Below are 23,710 nucleotides of genomic sequence, written 5' to 3' on the forward strand. Positions count from 1 at the left end.
CCCAGACTGCAGTGAAAGCCTTTGCCAATAGCTGTGACAGTAATACAATTATAAATGAAAGATGGATACTAATATACCATTCATCAAAAGGAAACAAGCTCAGAAATCAAGGAATTGATCACAGAGATCTTACCTTCTTTGACTTTGTAAGGTTTATATTTCATAATTGGTCACTGAACCTTATCAGACAATATTCATCATGCACATTGAGCTGTCCTGCAATACTTGAAAATGCTCACTTGTCCTTAAGAAAGACTAATCTGACTTAGGGGAAACCCATGCAGTCCCAAACCCCACATCCACAGTGATTACACTGTTGGATTTTCTAGCAAGTGCCTGTTCTTTTGAATATGCTGATAACCACATTAACAACCAGGAGCCCTGAGAAGGCAGGTTTCTTAACTACAAATACAATTCTAAAAAGATTTAGGTGCTTTTTAGCTCACAACCTCCTTTCAGACCTTTGAATAAAAGATATGAATATATTTTAAAGCAGCCAACAGCACAAGGATGCAAGTTTGTTCACAACCCATGATCTATTTCAACTTTTGGTCCATCTAGTGTGCCGTCTATACTTACAGAGGGCTCAGCTGTATTCATCATGTTTTAACAGCAGCAAAAAGAAGAATTTGGAGCACCTCCAAGCAAAGGCAACTGCTGCCACTACTGAATGATAGGTTAAGAAAGGGAGAGTTTATACATCATCAGTCATACTTGCATTGGTGTCCCAAAGAAAGAAAGACAGCTGTAGTGTGCATGCTCTATGCTGGACCATAATAAGATCTCTAAGCACAAAGATAGAGACCTCTGGTTGCCTGGCATGATCAAGAAATCAATTAATGTCTAAGTAGTCCAACAGAATCCTCTGAGTGTATTAAGAATTACCCATGATGTTTGGACTGCTCCTTCCTTTGGATTACTAGTTAGCTCTAGAAGGGTAGGGAGTGGGGAACAATCTCCATGACATCACCATTCTGTTCACATTAAGCACAGTGTTCAGCACACCATAAGAATAAAATTTGAGAAGAGACAAATGATAACACAGAGAAAGCTCTAAATATATAAATGTGTCTTCTGTCAGCATACAATTCATCACTCAGATGTGTAAGTCAGGACCTTTCCTGTAGCAGCACCTTGCTTATGAAGCACCTTCTCAGATTGGGTCCCTCCTTGATGCAATAGTATGTGGGACTGACCTTGGGAGGCAGGAGGAAGAATTGCAGACAACAGTCAGACAAATGGCAGCTGAGCCTGCAGAATAGGGGTGTAGCAAACGTCTCAGAAGGGACCATTCCTAATTTCTTGGACTGTAAAGGCAAGGAGGGAAGAGATGTACTTTCAGACATTCAAGATTCTGTTAATGAAACCTTACAATAAAGGCAGAACTAGTACTCCTGCATTTGCTTCTTTCCTGGACCATCTCACCAGACTGACAGTTACGATATGGTGCTACCTCTTTCTCTATTCATTTGGGGGTTCTTGAGTTGTACCGCTGCAGGCTTCAGTCCCAGATACAGTTCTGTTCACACCCTTCAATCAATCAATGAACAGAAACTCAATGGTTCTTCAGAATTTGGGCTTCTCTGATTTTATGGCGCAATTCCATGTTCTAAATATATTTATGTAAATTAGAATATGCTTTAGAAAAGTGCACCAAAATGTGCATATTCATGAAAATATTATGGTATGCAAACTGTATAAGAAATCCATGTAAATTGTGTGTAGTGTTTATTTTTGCTTTGCTTTGCTCAATGCCCTAATGAAATTAGGGGGGAAAAAAAACTTTATGCCTTATTTGTGCTACTTACTGACAAAGTTGCAAGCTCATTAAAGTTCTTTTTTCTGAAGTCTTTGGCAATATTAAAGTGTTGGATTAAACACTGAAAAGTCTGCATTTTGAAAGTGAAGGACTTTTTATTTTTTTATTTTTTATTTCCCTTAAAGTTCCAGTGCTACATTCTTGCTGGCATTATTTTGATTTCCAGATTTTGGCAGACATTAGCTATGAAGCAGTGGCATGTCTAGTGTATTTGATACCTGGAGGAGATAATCTTTGAACACTCTTCTCCTCTGCACTGCACCAAGACCTCCAAGCAGCTGATTGGCATCTTGGCAGCAGCAACTTGATTCTGCACCTCTGGATGGCCACCTCATTGTCCCTAGTTGTTAGACAATGCACCCCTTTGTTGCCTGTACAGAGGGCAGACAACCTCCAGCCTCCCAGTACACAACTGCACTGAAGTAATCAGCTGACCAGAGTTCCCTGCTTATACCGACAAAAGGATAAAAAAAAAACACCTTTTTTTTTTATGTGCATCAAGAAAACCTGGTTGGAGGTTAACTTTTCAGTAGGCTAGAATAGGGCTGAGGACACATTATCCATTCCTGCTCTCTCAAAATAATAGGGGTCCCACCCTTCTGCTGGCACAGGCAGAAAGTGCAGATCTGCCTGAATTGTTTCAGATTAGCCTGTTCCAATTCAGTGCATGAACTGAATGTGATTCAGAACAAAAGCAGATGCAGGAAATAAAATATAAAGAGACCTACTGTACTGCTTTTCCCAGAAGAATAGGATAAACTCTGCAGACAAGTGAGAGCTTTAGAAGGGGATGAAGAACTAGAATCAGAGCTTCTGTCTGAATTCATGTTTTTAAAAAGGTGTTTGTAACAGTTGGTGCCAGACAGAACATTGTTAAATGTGTAGTTTAAATGCTTTTAGTAGGGGATATCCATTTTAAATTTCATGCAGGTTGTGTTTTGCACAAGGGGAATACGTTTTTATAAAGGGATTAGGACATTTCTTGTAGAATGTGGAAGGAGCTGATTGTCAGAGTCATGGCAGAAGCATAAAAATGGATCTCAAACTTACTGGTCTTCATTTTTTCACAAAATAGCTCAGATGCTAGGTCAGGTCAACCAGCAGATGGATAGAAATTGCTGCTTGGAGCCTATGTGGCCTGATGATTCTGGGAGTGGGGCACATAGGGTAAGAGAAACTGCCATTGCCCTCCCTGTTCTAAAGAGGTGGTTGTTATATGTATGATATCCGCAGCATGCCCCAGATGATAGCATGGCTAAAGGAGACAGGCAGTGGTGTGGCTGAAACAGGAGGCAAACATGCAAGGAGTGAATCAGAGAATACTTCCACATGACACCAACTGCACTTTCCAATTTCCCCCAAGTTTTTTTCCCCCCAAATCTGCTGTTGAATTGTCTTCCCTCCTGCTCACCCCAAAACATTGAGAATAGGCAGAGATCATTGTGAGCCAGACTATTTCCTCTAGCTAACTAAGAGGAGATTGCAAAAGTCATTGAGTCTCTGTTCCAAGCTGTTCTGATATGCAGTGCAGTGAGTAACAAAAATCCTTCATCCTAATCCACAGAAAAAAACAGAAAAAAAAAATTACTTAATCCCCACTCACAGTTTAGTGCATGCGATATTTGGCTAATCTCATGTCCCTCTAATGTTTCTTACATCATTCATCTTGCATTTCTTTTTCCATGTAGGTCTGTGTATTTGTAAGAAAAAAATTGCTTGAATGTGAAATTAGGGCAATGATTTGGCAGTTTACACATTCTCCTGAATCTCCCTTATTTGGTTTAGGGACTCCACTTTTAATACTAGTACCATCGGTGACCAGACTTCCTTGTAGCTTTGGTCTGGGCATATTATCACTAGATTTATTCATGGAAGTTCAATGCTGTTTCACAAAAACTAGAAGTATGCTTTTAATCTGGGAATCTCATCATCTGGCACTCAAACTCATCTAAATGTGACAGAGGTGTCCATATAGTTTTCTTGGCAACAATCTAGAAGGGGCTTGCTATTGCCTTTTTCCAGTTAAATTTTAGTGTTTAGAATAGGTTTAGGCAGGATGGTTTCCCCTACACCTGCATAGCCCCACTGATTTTGACCTTATTGTCCATGTTGAAATAACTAACTTGTATCTCAAAGACCAATCCAGACATTTGGTTTATTTCTAGATAAATAGAAAATGAAATGTACAGCCAACCCATTTTTTTTTTTTTTTTTTGGTCCAGTGAAAACATTCATTGTCACAAAACATTAAGGAAGTAAGAAGCAGTCTTGGAGATAAAGATGTTTTGCATTAGATTTCCATTTTTTTTTAAAGGGCGGGAAATCTAGTGCAAAACATGTTTATCTCCAAGATATTCATTCATTCATTCATTCATTCATTCATTCATTCATTCATTCATTCATTCATTCAGAAGTTAAGTAGGGTAGGAAATTAGAAGACATGAAGGACCAGGTTAGGGACAGATCATCATGGAGAAAATCTACCCATGTGGTTGCTAAGAGTCGACAATGACTTGATGGCATATAAATAATCAAGGGTAGAAAATATGCTGAGCACCATGGGAGCCACTTTCTTATCCATGTTCTCAATAACCTGAATCTCAGAAAGTATTTTTTCCTATATAAATCTCTCTTACAGCTTGTTCCATAAAAAAAAAAGAAAAGGTTCTTCTCTATTCTTACCCCAACTGGAAATTTCTTGAACAGAGTACACAATATTCTTGGTTTGATTTATATTGTTTTTAATTGTTCTGCAGTACTTTTGGTGGACTGACTGTCACAAATTCAGTAATAACAGCCCTATGTAGATGTTTGGATTTGATCCACCTTACCTGTCTCTGAGGCCTCTTTGCACAACCTACACCTTGGGTCCTGTCTAGTGTGGTAGACCTCTGCTTCTATGGATCTGGTGCTTAGTCTCTGTTCTTGTGCTGCTATGATCAGTGCCTCAGTGCTGTCTTTTAGTTCAGCCCTTTCCAGCCACTGATAGGATTTCCCAAGGTCAGTCACCTCAGCTATCTGTCAATGGTACATCCCATGCAGGGGCTTGTCTTGCCATGGTACTTCTTCAACTTGAACTTCCTCCCATGTCTGCTGCTGCCTCAGGCATTCTCTTAGCAGCTCACCTTTGGGTGCCATCTTATTGATGTACTCCTGGATGCTCTGGGTTACATCCAGGACAGTGGCTTTGACACCCATTAGACCCCGCCCACCCTCTTTGTAGCTGGTGTACAATCTCTGGGTGTTGGACTTGGGGTGGAAACCTCCGCACATTGTGAGGAGCTTCTGTGTCTTCACATCAGCAGCCTCCTTATCTCCTTTGGCCAGCTCACTATACCAGCAAGGTATCTGATGACTGGCAGGGCATACGTGTTGATGGTATGGATCTTGTTCTTCCCATTGAGCTGGCTCTTCAGGACCTGTCTTATCCTTTGGTGATACTTGGATGTTGCTGTCTTCCTTGTCTTCTCATCATGGTTCCCATGTGACGGTGGGATACCAAGGTACTTATAGCTGCTCTATCTCTGCTATGTGGCCCACTGGTAATTCCACCACATCAGTCTTAACTATCTTCCCTCTCTTTACTACCATCTGGCCACACTTCTGCAGTCTGAATGACATCCCAATGTCCTCACTGTAGATCCATGTCAGGTGGATCAGTGAGTCGATGTCTCGTTCACTCTTAGCATACAGATTGATGTCATCCACATAGAGGAGGTGGCCGATCGTGATTCCACTCTTGAACTTGTACCTGTATCTGGTTCTTCTGATTAAATGGCTGAGGGGGTTTAAGCCTATGCAGAACAGCAGTGGGGACAATGCATCACCTTGGTGTATGATGCACTTGATGGCCACTTGTGCGAGCTGTCTTGAGTTGACTTCCAGTGTTGTCTTCCAGAGTCACATTGAGTTCTTCAGGAAAGTCCTTAGTGTCCTGTTGACTTTGTATAGTGCCAGGCATTCACAGTTCCATGTGTGTGGCATTGAGTTGTAGGCTTTCCTGTAGTCAATCCAGGATGTGCTCAGATTGGTCTGCCTAGACCTTGAGTCTCGGGCGACTGCTCTATCTATGAGCAACTGATGTTTTGAGCTTCTGGTGCTGTTCCCAATGCCCTTCTGAGCTGTGCTCATGTATTGGCCCATATGGCCCTGTAGCTTGGTGTCTAGGATGCCTGATAGGACTTTCCATGTTGTGGGGAGGCAGATTATTGGTCGGTATTTGGATGGTGCTGTTCCCTTGTGAGTCATGATTAGCACTGTCCTTCCTTGTGTTAGCCAGACTGGGTGGGAGCCTGCTGCTAACAGCTGGTTCATCTGTGCTGCTAGGCATTCATGCACTGCTGTTAGTTTCTTTAGCCAGTAGGTATGGATCATGTCCAGGCCAGGTGCTATCCAGCTCTTCATGTTCTTGACCCACTGTTGGATGTCTGCTACTGTGATGGTGACTGGTTCCTGTTCTGGGAGATTGCTGTGGTCTGCTTTCAGGTCCTGCAGCCACTTTGCATTGGTGTTATGTGTCTTCTCTTTCTCCCATATGTTCTTCCAGTACTGTTCAGTTTGTACTGCTGGTGGTTCTGCTGTTACTGTGTTGTTGCACTGCAGTTGGGAGTACACCTTGGATGGTTCTTTGGGAATGGGGCATTTATCTTCTTTGCCTCTTCTTCTCTAGTGTACTTCCTGAGCCTAGTAGCCAGTGCTGTGAGCCTTTGTTTAGCAATCTCAGATGGAGTCAGGCCCATGTATTTTTTAAGTAGCCAAGTCTTATCCTTAATCTCCACACCCTTCTGTAGTTCCACTAGCTGATTAACTTCTCTCTGAGGTGCCTTGATCTTAGCCTTCAACCTCATTTTCCGGGGGGGGGGGTATGTAATGCTATTCTTCTTGATCGTGTAGCCAAGCATTTCCAGGATTACAGTGGCTGTAGCATATACCAGTTCATTGGTTTGAGTTATGGTGGTAATAGGGATTAACTGGAGGGCTCTATTGGCATCTTCTAGCATACTGTCTGATGGTACTTCTCCACTGAGGGTTGGTCTCGAGGGTTGACTAGCTAGTTTATCCATGATCTTATGCCTCATATCAGGTGCTGTGCTCTGAAATGGAGGGGGTGGCAGTGATGTTCCAGCTTCAGGTGTTGGCTGCGCATCCAGTTGTTCTTCCAAAGCTGCTTGAGTTTGGGTTGTAATGTGGAGTTGGTCTATCTCAAGTTGTGAGATCAGTTTCCTCTTCTCTGTGTTGAAGCACTGGGTAACTAGTTGTTTCTCAGTTAGCATGTATGTAGGTCTTCTGTCCATCATCCATAGTTCCCTCATATGTTTCATATATCCCCTCCCATTAGGTCTACTGTTGTAGTAGCATTTCATCAATTCCAAGTTCTCTTGTCTCGTCCATGTATGGTTTGTTCCAGTATCCCCCTAACCATCTGATTGTCCTGGTGCCCCAACATCTGAAGCGGACCTTGTTAACCCGGGCAACATCAGAGCCGGCACGACTCTCTTAGTTCGTGTTACTCTCATATTTCAGATAGGCAGGTGAAGCGTTAGGGGGTCTTTGCCCAAGGTCCCCTATTGGTAAGGTAGGTACCAGCTGGGATTTGAACCCCGGTCTCCTGCATCAAAGGTGGTGTTCTAACCACTACGCTATCCAGCTGCTACATGTCAAGGCCAAAGTGGTCCCAGTGGTGGTAGGAGCACTCAGGGCTGTGACTCCTAAGCTGGGAGAGTGGCTCCAACAGATCCCAGGGACAACATCAGAGCTCTCTGTCCAGAAGAGTGCATTGCTAGGAACAGCTAAGATACTGCGCAGAACCCTCAAACACCCAGGGCTCTGGTAGACAACCCAAGATTGAGGAAGACATGTACCACCCATAGGGGTGAGAGGGGAATTTATTATTTCCTGGAATAATATTTGAATGTTTTACAAGGTTCTTGAATGTTTTACAAGGTTCTGTACTTGGTATGACACCCTTTTCTTTTCTCTTATCTTCACTGTCTCTTTTCCTTGAACTCATTATCACTACATAATCTCATACGCATAGGGCCAATTCTAATTTTTTCTTCATGGCATATCATTGTTTCTGTGTGGTCTGGCTCATTCTATCCCGTCAACATCTACTAACAGGATGTGAAGAACTGGGAGAAAAGGGCAGCAGGGCAGAGGAACAGCCATCTTTTTCTGCATTGATACTGAGTGGCAACAATCCCATCATCAAGCTACCTGAAGTTCTCCCATCTGGTGATCATAATAGCTGTAATTTTGAAAAAAGATGGCTAAATTTGATCATTTCCCCCTCCCCTTCCATATTCTCCCTGCTTTTTCCTTGTAATGTCATATCGTTGAGATGAGAAGCTTGAAGGTAGGGACTGTCATCCTATGTAAGTGCTCTGGCAGTCTTTTTGGCTGAGCTAAAACTGTGTTAAATGAATACATTAAAAAGAAAAATATGATCTGGAGAGATTATGTAGATATTCCCATATCACTGCTGCTCTAGGAAAGTCTGATGGCTCATTCATCAATTTTAGACAATTTAGGTAAGAGTCATATGGTCATTTCATGGCTTCACAACATAAGATTTTCATATCTGATTTTTTTTTTTCACTTTGTGTTCTACCTGGATCCTAACATAACCCTAGATGCTAACATAACCTAAGAATAAGATGCTGAGGTTGGATATACGAGTAAGGATCTTTATTCAGCTCCTGTACCAAATTTGGAATGCTATTTCCAGGGAAGCTCAGCTGGCATTAATGTTGCATTACTTTGATGCTATAAAAAATGTTGACATTGATGTTCATTTTCCAGACCTAATTTACTTCCGTAATTGATTTAAATCCAATTTATTTATCTGATTTTCCAAAACTACTTCATGACATTTTATTCTTTGTTATTTCATAAAGACTGCTGGTTTTAGGAAATTTTTATTATCTCCTATTTTATGCGGTTACTGAATTGAAATTCATATTTAATATGATCTTTGATTTTTGTGCTGTTAAATTTATTGAAACCTTAATTACTTAGGCATCTGATAATTGTAAACAACAATGTGAAAATACACACACACACACACACACACATATCCATCCATCCACCCACCCACCCATCCATCCAAAAGAACAAGGGAAAAATAGTTTTAATTACTTTTGTGGCAGTGAGTAAATGGAATAGTTTGAAACAAATTTATCTAACCCCAAGATGTGGGGAGGTTTATTATAATTTGGAAAGTTATACAGTTTTAAATCCTGAATGTGTAATTAAAATGGAGTCTATTGAATACTGGTCATCTAAATTCATCTTTGTTCCCTTCAGCTGATGACTGAAAAAATAATTGTAATTATCATCATCATGTATTGTGGAAGGATTCATTCATTCATTCAATTCATCCTTACTTCTAGTATTATTCAAAACAATCTAGTAAGAAGAAACATTCAACTAAAATAAGCAACTTGACAGAAACATTTTATCTTATTTTGAGAATAGAATTCAGGTCATTTCCAGACTGAAAACTTTTATTAACTAAGATTTTCCTTGGTTATTCTAATCCCAACGTCTCATGTTTTTACAGTATAGGGTTTTGTTTTGCTTTTTTTAAGCATAAAAGTTATACTTTTCACTGAGCACACATTTTCAATAACAATTTGACTGAATGCAAGTGACAGGTTGCATTCAATTACATTGTTTCAGTAGATGCTTTAGACTTTACTACTAGGACTTATAAAACATGTGTGTCCATATTGCTACAACTTCCCTTGAAGTACCATCTGCTGGTCCAGCCACTTATTAATGAGGACATTAAATTAAATGGAATTACTGGGAGAGACCATTTATGAGTCCGTCCTATAAAGGATGTCAGTGTTAAATGATATATTTTACTAGCTAAATTGGAGAGATTTGAGAACTTTACACTGATTACAGACAGGAAATTGCATCTGCTATATAGTTGTTTACAGTGCATAGAGCTGAACCACATTATTTTAATCCCAATAAACCTGTGTCACAAACCAACAAATTCAGAACATTTCAAAGATAAGGTCATAAATCTGTTCTTAACAATAACACATAAAGTATAGAGAAGGGAATAAGAAGAGAACAATAACTCATAAAAGGAAATTGCTGATAAATCATGGCCTCAATGCAGTCCCATTTAACTTAAGTGTATTGAGGCAAATTGGTATTCTTGCACAAATTATGTATGATTATTTGGAGACCTACTATTTTGAAAATGAGTATTTAGTTTTAAAAACTCTGGGGAACTAGGTTAAGGGATTCATATTAGAATTTAGAGCCCAGTTTTCATCTCATAGCCTACATATTGGTGGGTAGCCTTTATTATGAAGAATTATCATAGCCTTAGTATGCAAGAATGTCCTTTATTTCTTCTGATTTTACTCCATCTTTTAATTCTGACTAGAGCTGAGGTGAAATGACACAGGTTTGCAAAATATTTAACAGAATTTTAAAGTTCTTTTCTTTGACAATTTTACAAAACATCATGATTTAAAAAAAGATAGATTCACTTACATTTTTCTCTTGCTTCACTTTTAATCCAATGCATTATGCTTCACACTGTTCACTATATTGTCTTGATCCTTGATTGTCTTGGATCACCTACCTGACTTATCCAGAAAGAAAAAAGAAACAATATGGGAGGTAAAAATTATATTAGCCACAACCCATCAATATATCAAAAGTACTTAATAGGTTAAAAAAAAGCAAAACCCGTAAGTAAATATGAAGAAAAGAAAATCCAGTTCCATATTTGTTGCTATGAGTTCTCATTCAATTTGATGAAAGAAAACATATAGGAGAATTTCTCTGCGTGGCAATATTTAACATGTTTGCTGAAATAGTGCTCCATTTATTAAGACAAGAAAGAAGGAAGGTGGTACTCAATTCTGATACAAGAGGAGGAGGAGGTCATTTCATGGGAAAAGTTGATCAGATGGAAATCATATAGCATTCTTTGTCTGATAGTATGTTGCTATGATATAAACTAAGCTGCTCATCAACTTAGTTTACCTGCTTTGCTTCCAGTTGGCTGGTCTGGACAAAGCTGGTCACTGAAAGTGTGTACCTAGATTCAACTCATTGTCGCTTATTTTTTAAAAAGGTATGTTCTGAATAGCTGCTGATTGCTAGACATGCATTTTGAGAATTGGTCGTTATCTAATGTGGGTGATTGAGTAAATGTTTCCTGCCAAGTAAGCAGAAAGTGCTGCAATACGGTAGGGGAAATATGTGGCAACAAATTGCCAGGGAGGGAATTCCTAGAGTGACTGATCAAAGGGAGCAAACAGGAGTTTTCAGGGGAAGGTTAATGGAGAATACTCCTCTCTCCATTTCTTTCCTTGAAATCATTAGCGTGCATTTGTGTAACCTGAAAGCCAGAGAGAAGGAGAAGAAAGATGATGCCCCTTTCTTCCTTTCTGTTCTCCTCAGGGTTTCTTTTCTTTGCCATCATTGTTCTTTTGTCTTGTGATTTTTTTTTTTTTTTTGGAGGGGGGAGGTTATATTGTTTTTTTGCTCTTAAATGTTTTTAACAATTGTAAACCTCCTGTAGCAACTGAAACAGCTTTTGCACTCTAGCCTTATCCCTCATTGAAGGCTGAAAAGTATACTTTGCATGTTTCAGAACTGTCACACCTCTTTTTACATGTTTGAGATTTATAAGCCACTACTTAAGATAACCACTTACCCAGCATTTAAAAAGAAAATTTAAAGCCATAAAAAGGAAACCATTTAAAGGACAATAGAACTCTTCAGAAACTAGTCTAGAGGGAGTACCATGCAGTCATGCAAAACAATTCAAAGCTTTTGAGATTTAAAAACTTCTTTAAGCCAGTTGGTTGTGGTATGAAGGAAGAAAAATATTGCTGTTCTTGGAACCATCAGTTCACCAACATACATGACTAGATAATGTGGTAGCAAGCCTTTAGATATACTGCAGTAGTAGATTAAGATAAGAGATCACCCAAAATTTGCTGGGAAGAAGAATCAAGCTGGTGCTTGTGATGTTTTCCCATTTCTGAAAATATAAATTCCAGCTGCTGCTATCATTTTTTAGGAAATAAATGAGGAAGTAGATCATTGTATAAATCTTGGTATAGATTTACTTTTTTTAGAAAAAGATTATCCTCACAGACTATCTGTAAGACAGCTGCCCTGGCATGGTGTGGAAGAAGAATGTGAAGTTCTTGAGTTCCCCAAAACTTCAATTTCTTCAGATAAAAGGCTTATGTTTACCTACCTTGTACTTAGCTTGGGATACAATGAGCTTTGAATACAATGCAAAGAGAGACAAGACTGCTCCTTAGATCAATTTGGAACCAGCAAATGAGTGATTTTTTTTAGATAGATTGTCCAGATCTACAGGCCATGAATGAGGTCTCGATTCACAGCCTTATCAAGTTCTTGAGTCATTCTCTGTTTGGCCATGCAGCATACTTGGTTAAACTTGGTGAGGAAAGGAATGACAACTTCATTTGGCCCTGAGCTCATTATGTCTCACTGGGGATAGCTATCAGAGAATGAGTGAAAAAAAGAGAGACAAAGTTTGATCTTGCATCAGCAGAAGGAGATTTTCTTTATGATGGAATTCTTTAATTCCTTGGAATATTTTAAGTTTCTCATGAAAAAAAAATGTTATGTGCCAAAATGTAGCAACTATGACAACAGACTGCAATATAAGACACACAAGCCTTCCAAAATTAAGCTGTATCCCCTAAAATGTCTCTGCTGGTAGCTTCTTCAGAGTAATCTCTCTCTCTCTCTCTCTCTCTCTCTCTCTCTCTCATTCCCCCCTCCTTACCTACCTACCTACCTATCTATCTCAGAGGAGGAAATCTGAAGATTCCAGTTTTAGTATAACCCTTCCAGAACAGAAACCTGCATTTTTAAAAACAAACACATTCTAGAGAATGATTCTGATATAAAAAACATTATGGCAACATATGAAAAAGTATACATTCAATTTGTCATGGGTCAGTTAGCAGTATGCATTGCTCTGTTCAATAGGAATATCTGAGATTGGAGGATGAATACTTTGTGTACAGACTGCTGAGTTTATACAAAAATAAAGACTATGCATAATGATATTCTGTATCCAATTAATTTAGCTACTTCCCTCCCTTTTTTACTGTATGTGTGTAGTTGTACATCTTTTGTGCTGAGACTACAGTCCAAACAAAATAAAGCAAAAATATATTCATCCCTTCCCAGATTTGTAGTATAGGTTACTAAGAATACAACTGTACAACCCTGATTTCCCCAAACAAGTATCTTCGATGCTGTTCTGAATTTTTTAGATCTGTAGTTCAGACACATCTGGAAGTCATGACATTGAGTCAAGCTGTTATGTACTCTTGCCTGATAATATCTTCCATTGATCTTCTTTGGAATAGATATGTGCAGGATGCCAGCATAACAGAATTGCACTGGTTCATATCTTGAACAATCTGCATTGCTTTTATTCTCTATGAATCCAAAAGGTACCTCATGGTTTAGCCTGAACAGACAAGGAACATGTAAATCACCAGTCATATGACAGGGACATTGACAATAGTAAGGTAAGCTGCAACTTCATAAAGAAAGAGTAGCTGTTCACATTTATTCCAAATCACCCTGTTGTTACTCTCATGGTCTAGGAAAATATTCAGCATAGCATTTACCATAGCCAGTAAAAATAAATCTGTCTCTTCAGATATCAGTGATGTAACAGAATTGGAGAGAGAGAGAGAGAGAGAGAGAGAGAGAGAGATTGATTTCCTTTCATTAAATATATATACACACACACATACTGTATATATCTATGTGTATGTGTGTATGTGTGTGTGTGTGTGTGTGTGTGTGTGTGTATGAAAATTGCCAAGATCTCTTGATATACTTGGATTTGCAGGGGAGTGGAAGGTCTGTAGAAATTTCTGTAAAGATCCTGATGGTTCCCAGTCTTAGAGATGTGCTTACTTCTACCTTTCAATGGGAATCCTCTAGTTTTGAAGATCTGCCACTAATGATGGGTTGCAGGCAACAGTTATGAAGTTATTCTCTCTGCTCAGTTGGAAACAACTTCCTTGAAGTGTAATAAATCACAATTACTTTTCAGTCACACTTTCTTTTAAAGTGGGTCTGGTCAAAAGTTTTCCTACTGATATTGATTCCAACAAATTAACACTTCAGAAAAAGGAAATCAACTGATCTCATTTCTAAGTAGATATGATCATTAATAATGCTGAGGGAAGCCAAAAGGGTAAGGGAATTTGTCACTAAATTCTGAATTTCCTGCTCAGATATAATACCTGATGAATTTCAAATAAATGTAGGGTGTACTGATGATTTGGGGATGTTATACCCAATTAAGTTGTCACTGGATTTCTTCAGAAGTCAAACAAAGTGAGAGGAAAACATCCAACACTTTTGAGGGGAAGTGTAATGATTCAGTGGGACATAATGATGTTTCTTGACTTGGAGTTTGTATAACTGTAAATTGCAGTCAAAACTTTGCTTAATATGAACTTCTAACTAAAGGTTAAGACCCCTGCCATGATAAAATATCATCTGAGGGGTTTGTCATTGGAGGAGATTGTAATTTGATGGCCCTTACTATTACTACTGCTATTGCTATTGCTATTGCTATTTCAGTGGAATGGTACAAAAACATTTAGGTATTTCTATGTGTGTTCTGTTCGTGTGGTCCCACCACCACTACAAATTATAAGGCTGACATTTCTTTATGGTTGACACGAATGCTGCGTGTCAGATTTTCTTAAAGCAAAACTGGAGGTGAATTTCAGGAAACATGAAAAGAAACTTGCAATGGTTCATTAATAATAATTTAAAAAAAAGAGTAGGAGGAAGTGTTAACCTGCAAAATTAGCCATAAAGTAAAGGGAGGGCATGAAGCATAGATGATTTATACGTAATGGAAAAATGTTAGACAATTGCTAGTGGAAACATTACCACATTCAGTGAACCACTTATGTAATTTCAGGTGCTTTTGCACAGTACTATATATACTTTAAAATGTAGTAAACCAGCCCTTTGGGAGAACTCTTGTTTTTTCTGCCAAATTATGCCTTGGTCTTCTGCTCTAAAATCCACCCTGGATAGGATCACTGGCTGAGCTTCATTCACCTCCACTTAGAGTTAAATCAAACTGAGTTCTATTGACAAAAATGCTGAAATTTAAATCATAAATCCTTTAGCTGAAATATAATCCTTGAGGCACAATACTTTCTACTAGCGCTTTTGAAACACTGTTCTGTTGGGCACTGCTAAGGTGCTACAATGCATAACACTAGTCTCCCAGAGGGATGTGCAGATTGGTGTAAATCAGATCCATTTTATGTTTTGCTTTGCAGAGCATGTTTCAGTTCCAGTAGATTTATGTGTTGATTTTTAATGGAATAACTGAACATAAATTTGCTGATTCATTTAGGAACAAAGGGCAGATTTAGCTGCATTTGAAAGTGAGTGACACAACCAGATTCTCAGCATTTTTCTTTCCTTTCACAGTGAAAAGTGTTCTACCCATTCCATACCACCTTCCCTGGAAAGTGGCTTCTCTTTTGTAATTCTTCCATCTGATTCTCTTTTGCATAGCCACTTGGCCATTCCAAAAAGTTCTGCAAAGGTTCACCTGGTTAATAAATTAGCTCTGTACTGCTGTCCAAACATGGTGATTTTGCTGTGAAAGAAAAATAAAGCCAAGATTCTAGGGGCCATACTGTCTTTTTCAATAGGAAGTTAGATTTTGTCCAATTAATAAATGAAGGCTACTCAGATGTCATTTCTCCTAGTGTTTGTTCCACCTTGGGTCTGGTAAGAGCGCAAAATCAAAATCCATTGCCAGCAAGATTGTGGTGCAATTTTTTTTACATCTGATTTCCCTATTTGAGACTACCTTTTTTGGAGCACACTGTCAGATTGTCTATGGAATGACAGATTAACAGAGATATAAATGCCAGCATGATAATAAGCTAGCATCTTAAATTAAGTTTCACTTTACTAATCTCACTAATGTTTTGACTGTTTGCATTCATATCCAAATATGGCTTCCTATTTCTCTACACAGAAGTGAAAACCAGATCTTGTGTTTATTATGTTGTTTTGAATATTCGGGTTTCTCCTTTCTCTCTTTAAATATATTTTCTTTTATACAATTTCCCTCTCTTTTTTAGGCACACCACTCTAAATGAAAGACTTATTTCCTTCACATTTTTCCATAAGGAAGGTTCAAAGATTTATTTTATTTTCCAGTAGCTAAGGGTGACAAGTGAATACTCTAATTAAACTCTAATCAAGTATGCTTTGCTTCTCTGCAGATATGTAATGAAATGGTTGGACAAATCTGAAAAGATTTTTGACATTTTCAATGCAGAATTAAACTTAACTTTTATTTGTGTGAAAATATATCACCTGTGTGGTGTTTCCTTTTCCTAACCTAATCCTTTAAGCACATAAGAAAATGTGTCCTTCCTTCCTTCCTTCCTTCCTTCCTTCCTTCCTTCCTTCCTTCCTTCCTTCCTTCCTTCCTTCCTGCCTGCCTGCCTGCCTGCCTGCCTGCCTGCCTTCCTTCCTTCCTTCCTTCCTTCCTTCCTTCCTTCCTTCCTTCCTTCCTTCCTTCCTTCCTTCCTTCCTTCCTTCCTTCCTTCCTTCCTTCCTTCCTTCCACAAAGCATTATGCCTTTAATGTTACTGAATCTGTCTCTCTAGCAAAGACCTGAAAACATCACTGACTACTTCATTTTTCTTTAACTTAACTTCTGAAACACAGCTTTTTACCAAGTGTCATGCTGATGTTCTAAGCAATCTGCATTCTTAATGCCCTGATTGGAGCTCTATACTTTCAATCACATACATGGAATGGATGTAGGCATTCCAAAAATAAAAGCTACAAGTCTGTAACAATGACAAGCTAAATATTGTAAATTAACATATCAAATGTTTTGCTCCCAATCCAATTCTGTCAATGGCAGCTTTTCTACAGACTCCCATTTAAGCAGCTGATGAGTGCTGTCATCAGTGCAGAACTTGAGGATTCACCCTAGTAAGAAACTGACTGAGGGGACTAGATCCATGTAGCTGTTACTCTCACAGGAATCATGAGTACACCAACCAGCTTCTCTGCAGAATTCTCCTGCCATGGCTCAGGAACAATTTAGAGTATTGGTACCTTACAATATACTCATTTACTGAAATGCTGAAAGAGACCCAGCCCAGTCACATCTCACAGCTGTACCTAGCCTATCAATATTAATAATCTTGGGAGCCAGATCTAAGGAAGATGTTGCAATAGTTCTGGCTCATTTACACCATTCCTTGTTTCTCTAACACTGGTCCGAACCAGTAACTCATCATTGTAATGCTCCAAACTTTGGAACTGGTTAGAGGAGAGCCACACAATCAATGTAGTAACTACATTGTCAAAGTATAAATTCAACAAATAAAGTACACAATTCAAGGGCAGTTAATAGAGACCATTGATTCTATTATTGCTTGAAGCAGCCACAGATCCAAGGCAGATCACATACATTGGCCCAGATCCTGATCCTCCAGAAATAAAAGAAGCCAAAGTACAATGAGACCTTTCTACCTTTGAGCTAACTCAACTTGTGCTCTACTAACCCTACAGGATGGGATACAGCTTTGCTGGTAACACAATTCCTTTTGCCATGCCCTTGCCACTATAACAGCTAATCTCATGCTGCAATCAGAGCAGTTGATCTTTGAGCCCATTATACAGCTTCCTGGGAACCTGAGCTATATATGAGCGTAAGCATTATCTTCCCCTTGGTCACTTTTAGTCCAAAGGGGGAAATAAATTCCATTTGATTCCTGAATGCAGGAAATGAATGCAAATAGTTAGAAATTACAGTAATGGGAAGGCCATTTGGCCTCACATATTGGATTGCCTAAGGGAGGTGCAATGTTTTTCCCAGCACTGCCTGTTACAGGATTATGTAAATATATGCCCTATGGTAATAATGTTCTCGAAAGTGCTGTGTATGTTCACAATTTTGTGTAATCTGCTTCAATGGAGTTTGTTCCATAAGGCTGAGGAGGATTTTCATTTAGTGAAGACTCAAGCTTCAAGGCCTATTACATATCTGTGTTGGTCAGTACTTGTTCATGGCATTTCTTTGGTTGATGCAGAATGTTTCTCCCCCATATGGAATGTTGGAATGTAATTATGAAGCCAACCCTTCCATATCAATCTTTTCAAGAAGCTAATTAGATTCATACAGTCACGTAGGACAGTACAGGGCAATTATAAAGCCATAATGAAAACATTTTCTTACCTGGGTATTTTTCACATAGGATTCCCAGCAAATGAATCCTGATTCAGTAAATGAGAAAAGGCTTATTAGCATTTGGAAAACCACAGCACCAACTAAGGAGGCAGAATCTGTAGACCACTTGCATTTGCTATTTATTTATTTATTTGTGTATTTATTTATACAAGTTGTATAGCCACCCAACTCAGTCTTGTGACTCTGGGAGGTTCACAATGCAAACTTAAAAATAGGAATTAATAATGCAACATTACAACAAAACTGACATCTCTAAAACTATAATCCAATTTAACCATACATGTCAGGCTCTACTAATGACCTGGCCCCAACACCTGTGGGAAACGCCAGGTCTTCAGTACTTTCAAGAAGGCTAACAAGGTTGGGGCATCTGGATCTCAAGGGGGATACTTTTTGATTGCACTTATACTTCAATTTCTGTAAGATCCACTTTTTGCACCTATTACCTAGAGAGGCCAGCAATTCAATTTCTTCCATCTAGTGCTACAGCCAGTCTGCAGTTCAGGTGTGAACTGAATCTGAAGCAGACTCAGGATCGATCTATCTATCTATCTATCTATCTATCTATCTATCTATCTATCTATCTATCTATCTATCTATCTATCTATCTATCTATCTCACCAAAGCTCTGAATAAAAGAGTCTATCTAATTGAAACAAGTCAGAAAAAAATATTCTCTGATTTGATATACCTGTATGCTGTTATGTTATCAGTAGTGATAACATGGCAGCTACCCTGAAAGTGGGAGGCAGGAGTGGAGGGAAAGGGAATGGGAGGATTAGATTTAGTAATAATGGATCTCCCCTTAACTCCAAGTGATTTTTGTGAGCAAACTTCCATCAATCACCCCAATCAAAACTTTTCAGATGGGAGATGAGATCTTGGAGAGAGGGCTACTCAGGCACTGCATGAGTAGTGCATTGGGGCTAGTTGAGGAAGCAGAAGACAGACAGAGGAGAGACGGAACACTGCAGAAACACTCTGATCATGCCTTTGCTTTGTCAAACTAACTTTTAAAGATGCAGTACTGGAAGTCTATGAGGGGTTGTGCTAAACTCAGAACTTATCCAGCTTCCTCTGGTACAAATATGCTTTACTGACCATTTTTGTGGGACACGTCCTTATGACATCACTCCCTTCTCATCCCTAGACCTTTGCTGAGGTCGCCTAAGACCATCTTGACTTGTTGCAGATTGAAAGTGGTGTTTCCCTTCTTCTCCCAGCACATAATCTAGAGATAAGCCTGGGGATGACATGGCCAAAAATACTGATCTTCCCAGTTCCAATTGTCCTGGCACGTCTGTTCCTAGGCACCGTGCCTCCTGAGGCATTTTGGTAGGGCTGTGAGAGAGGCTGGACAGCTGGTCTTTTTCTCTTTCCATTGGAATATTAAACTCCCAGGAAATGAATATTCCTGTCAGAAGAAGCATGCAGTAAGTAGTAAAGATTAAGCCTAACTAAATAAATTTTTTAAAAGTATGGCTTCAACCCCTACCTTGCCCCACCATACATTCAGGAGAGTGTTTGGTGGCTAATTTTCATGCCAGAAACTAGGTGGGAGGGAAAAGGATATTGGGGATCTCACTGCCCTGAACATACCCTTTATTATATTTTATTGTGCCACACACACACACATGTATATACACACACACACACATACATACACATGCATGCAACACACACATACACACACAACTCAAGGCAGTGAACATACCTAATATTCCTGCCTCCTAATTTCCCCACAACAACAACCCTGTGAACTGGGTTGGGCTGAGAAAGAATGAGTGGCCCAAAGTCACCTAGCCATCTTTCATGCCTAAGGGAGGCCTAGAACTCAGAGTTTCCTGGTTTCTAGGCCAGCGCCTTAATCATTATACCAAACTGGCTCTCCAAAACTGTAGGAAGGTGGTAAGACTGCCTGGCCCCATTGCTAAAGAGCAGTAAAGGGAAGGTGTAGGGACAGTGCAATTCATGTCAACAGCATTTTCTCCCAAAGGAAGACAAACATTTCATCAAGCAAGGAATCCTAGCTGTGAGGAAAAGCCCTCCCACTGCAGTCCAGGGTCACTAGAGTCATTCTCATCAGGGGAATGCCATTAAGAAGGCACTTTGGGAAATCCATATTATGCCTCCTTCCCTTGTGGTCCAAATGGTCAATCTATTCCATACCAGAGACCTGGAATAGATTCTGCATTTTGGATTGGAATTCTCTAGAGTTCCAGGAGAAATTCTTGACCTTTTGCAACCTGGGAAATGGGGCATGGGGGATAAATAGTTGCCTAATTCCACCTCAATCACTTATTTAGCTAAGAATCAAAAAGAGAAATATATTTCTGAGGGGATGGATACTTTTAATGATAACAAAATGAAGGCACAACTTTTTTTTTCAGTCAAGCTATGTTTATGGGAACAAGGGAAGATAGACACTTAATGGTGGGGTACACTTCTTGGTGGCTAAGAAGAAGGGGACATAGAATTCTTGGAAAAGTGTCTAAAAGTTATAGCAGACACATATGTTTAAACAAATTCATTGTGGGAGGTAAAGTTTGTTTATATGGAGGGGCTCTAGATTTGGTGGCTATTATCTAAGAATTTTCTATAATTAATGAACTGGTTGAGATGCTGAAATTAGTCCCAGTCATTTTTGTCACTGTGCAAAATGATAATTTTAACAGAGTTGAACATCACCTGGGGCAAAACAAAAGTCCTACATCACCCATGTGAGGTGCAAATCTGCAGCACTAAACAACATTTTTCAGGCTGTTTTTACTGGGAAATACCTATGATCTTGAGGCATCTTAATGCCAGCACTTCCTTTGCTGGATTTTATGGCACTTCTCCCTCATGAATATTAAGGACAATCTGCAGACAATGGATGAATGAATGTGTTATTAGTAACTGTGTTAAATGCACTTAGATTTCATTTACATCAATGGGACAAATAAGGTTTAATTTAAGGTTCATTGATTTCTGCAGGATCTAAGTGTGACTAGATTACAATGCAACTTTATGCCTATCTGCTCAGAAGTAAGCTTGGAAGTGGTGGAAATAGATAAGTTCAGTTTGGCTTCATTCCAGGCAAAAGAAGAAAAGTTTACTGCCTTAGAGCTATCAGATCTATTGGTTATGAGTAGTTATTCTGTTTGAGGAATTAGATGACCCTGTACTTTAGGCGTACATGTAAAAGTAGACATTGTAGGAGGAGAGCTGTGTATGGTGGCAAAAAATCTGGTTGTATCTTTTCTAATACAAAAGATGCCTTTGTATCTATGTGCTAAAAGGCATAAGCTTTCATGAGCTGCATCTGATGAAGTGAGCTTATGAAAGTTTTGCATGTTAACCGATGTACTTAGAAAAAATTATCCTTGAATATATCCAAGACAAACTCTCCCAGCTCCTACTGAAACCTGAAAGCAATTTTTTCCTCACCACTTCAGTTTCTTTGGTTAGTTGTAGCAGTTAAACCCCAATCAAATTGGTTTTCCTGAGAACAACTTTGTAGTTCTACCCATTTTCCAACACAATTCACCTGGCAGCTAATAAAATCAGAATTTGCCAAAAGGCATCTAAGTACAGTTTATGCAGCTTTTTCAATGTGTTTGATAATATTTAACCCTTGGAGTTGTTGAGAAACAATAGTTGGTGAAGAACATTTCACATGACTTAATTTGTTCTCCCATTTTCTGTACAATTGTATGCAGTTGGGGATGTATGAGGACAATTGTCTACAATGACTTTGCTCAAAAAGAATAGTAAGGGGAAGAATTTTGTTTTGTCTTCAGTTTAAGTAAACCCAAACAGTTCAACTTCCTGGTCTACATTACATCCCCGTCCTTCTTTCCACCAACTGTTTCTTTACAAAACCTAGACCCCAAGAAAGCAGGGACATCCATGAGGAGGAAGGGATAAAAAAAGTCAAGATGGTGAAACAACTGAAGCTTTGCTCATCTTTTGCAGGCATCACACAAAATGCATTTAAAAAGTGGCTGGGTTTCAAATGCGTGGTCATACCCCCACGCTTCCCACAGATGCCTCTGCAAAGAAGTTATAATGGTATGTGGGAAAGACCTTGGGAGACAGGGCAAAGAGATGCTGCCTAGGGAATGGTCAGATAAGAGACAACATAGTCCACAGCTGCATAGTAGGTGGAGCAAGAGGCTCAGAAGGGACCATCCCTAAATTCTCGGACTGTAGAGATGAAGGCAGGAGAACTGTACTTTCAGACTTGCAAGATTCTGTTAATGTAGCTTTACACTAAAGTAGAATTAGTTCATCTGGTTGTGTTTCCTGTCTGGTCTACCTGGTAAGGCTGATATAAATCTTGCAAGTCTGAAAGTACAGTTCTCCTGCCTTCACCTCTACAGCCTGAGAACTTAGGGAGAGTCCCTTCTGAGCCTCTTGCCTCACCCACTATCGAGTCACAGGCTATGCTTTCTCTTATCTGACTATCCCCTAGGCAGAGCCTCTTCACCCTGTCTCCCAAGGTCTTTTCCACTTACCACTATAGAAGTGGAAACTGGAATTAGGCAAGGTCATTCCAGGAGGCTCTGAGAATCTAGGAGGTAAAGATTAGGTTTTTTTAACAGAAATATAGCTATATTTCCCAATAGACACATTTTTTGCATACAAATTTATAATTATTTCTAGTGCAAACATCTTTTCTGAGGATCTCCCCAAAACTGCCTTTTCTACACAGAATCCCTATACACACCACACACACACCTGCCAAAGATACAGTGATTTTTATATGCAGTTTTAATCTGGAAGCCAGCAGACTCTGAATTTCATGCCCATTCCTGCTATAATGTATTCCATTTTGTCAGATCACATTATTTCACTTGGAAAGAAATCTGTGATAGATTTCTTTTGCATAAGAAACACATAAAAGTGAATTAAATGGCAGTGAGAATAAATGAGGTTTATGGTTGTGAAGGTGAACACGAAGAAACAATAGTAGCACAAGGGCTGAGCCAAATGTTAAGAAAAGTTCTGCTATTTTATCCTTTTTTTTTTTTTTTAATTGTGAAGGATGCAAAATGGTGGCCTGGTGATGCTGGAGGGCTATTGCCACTTTACCTCTGCCCTCTTCTAAGGAGCTGAGAATTTATCTCCTCTGAAAAATAGATTGTCCTGTCTTTATGTAAGTGGTGAGAATTTTGAAAGACTATTTGGCGCAGGTCTCAACATCAGCAGGAGAGGAAGAGAATGTTATAAATGTACTGTGTTCAACTATTAGAATTTGGAAACGTGTGCTTCAGCACTATAGATTATTGGCCAAAACCATAGGTGATAATCTCTTATTTCATCATGCTTAATGAAAGAGCAGTTCCTTCTTACTCATTGTGTTTGGATTCCAACCAGAGGCTTAATGCTGCTTGTCATGTCTTTGGGCTTTCCCCATTGCTAGGCTAAATGCAATCCACCCATCCTTGACTTAATACAAAACTATTCACTGCTTCTACTGTGTTTGATTCACTGGCAAATGATGGTGTTCTGATTATGTACCTGGCATGTCTATAAGAAAAGCAATTAACTGATATGGCTGTCTGTGCTTCCCTTTTACTCTCCAAACTTCATTAGCCGATGGG

At 39.2% G+C, this 23,710-nt stretch overlaps 1 long non-coding RNA gene across 1 annotated transcript; it reads right to left on the reverse strand.

The window, feature by feature from the left end:
- Nucleotides 1–388: 388 nt before the first annotated feature.
- Nucleotides 389–18,414, reverse strand: LOC148214131 (uncharacterized). Its single transcript, XR_015798580.1, has 3 exons — nt 18,111–18,414; nt 10,337–10,427; nt 389–1,307 (listed from the first exon to the last, which is right to left on the reverse strand). It is a non-coding gene; the product is annotated as an uncharacterized LOC148214131 (long non-coding RNA).
- Between the last annotated feature and the right edge of the window lie 5,296 nt (nt 18,415–23,710).

Source organism: Python bivittatus, unplaced genomic scaffold (genome assembly GCF_059951505.1).
Source record: "Python bivittatus isolate LINGU-HERP-01145 unplaced genomic scaffold, Pbiv_v1 ctg000700_np1212, whole genome shotgun sequence".
NCBI lineage: Eukaryota > Metazoa > Chordata > Lepidosauria > Squamata > Pythonidae > Python > Python bivittatus.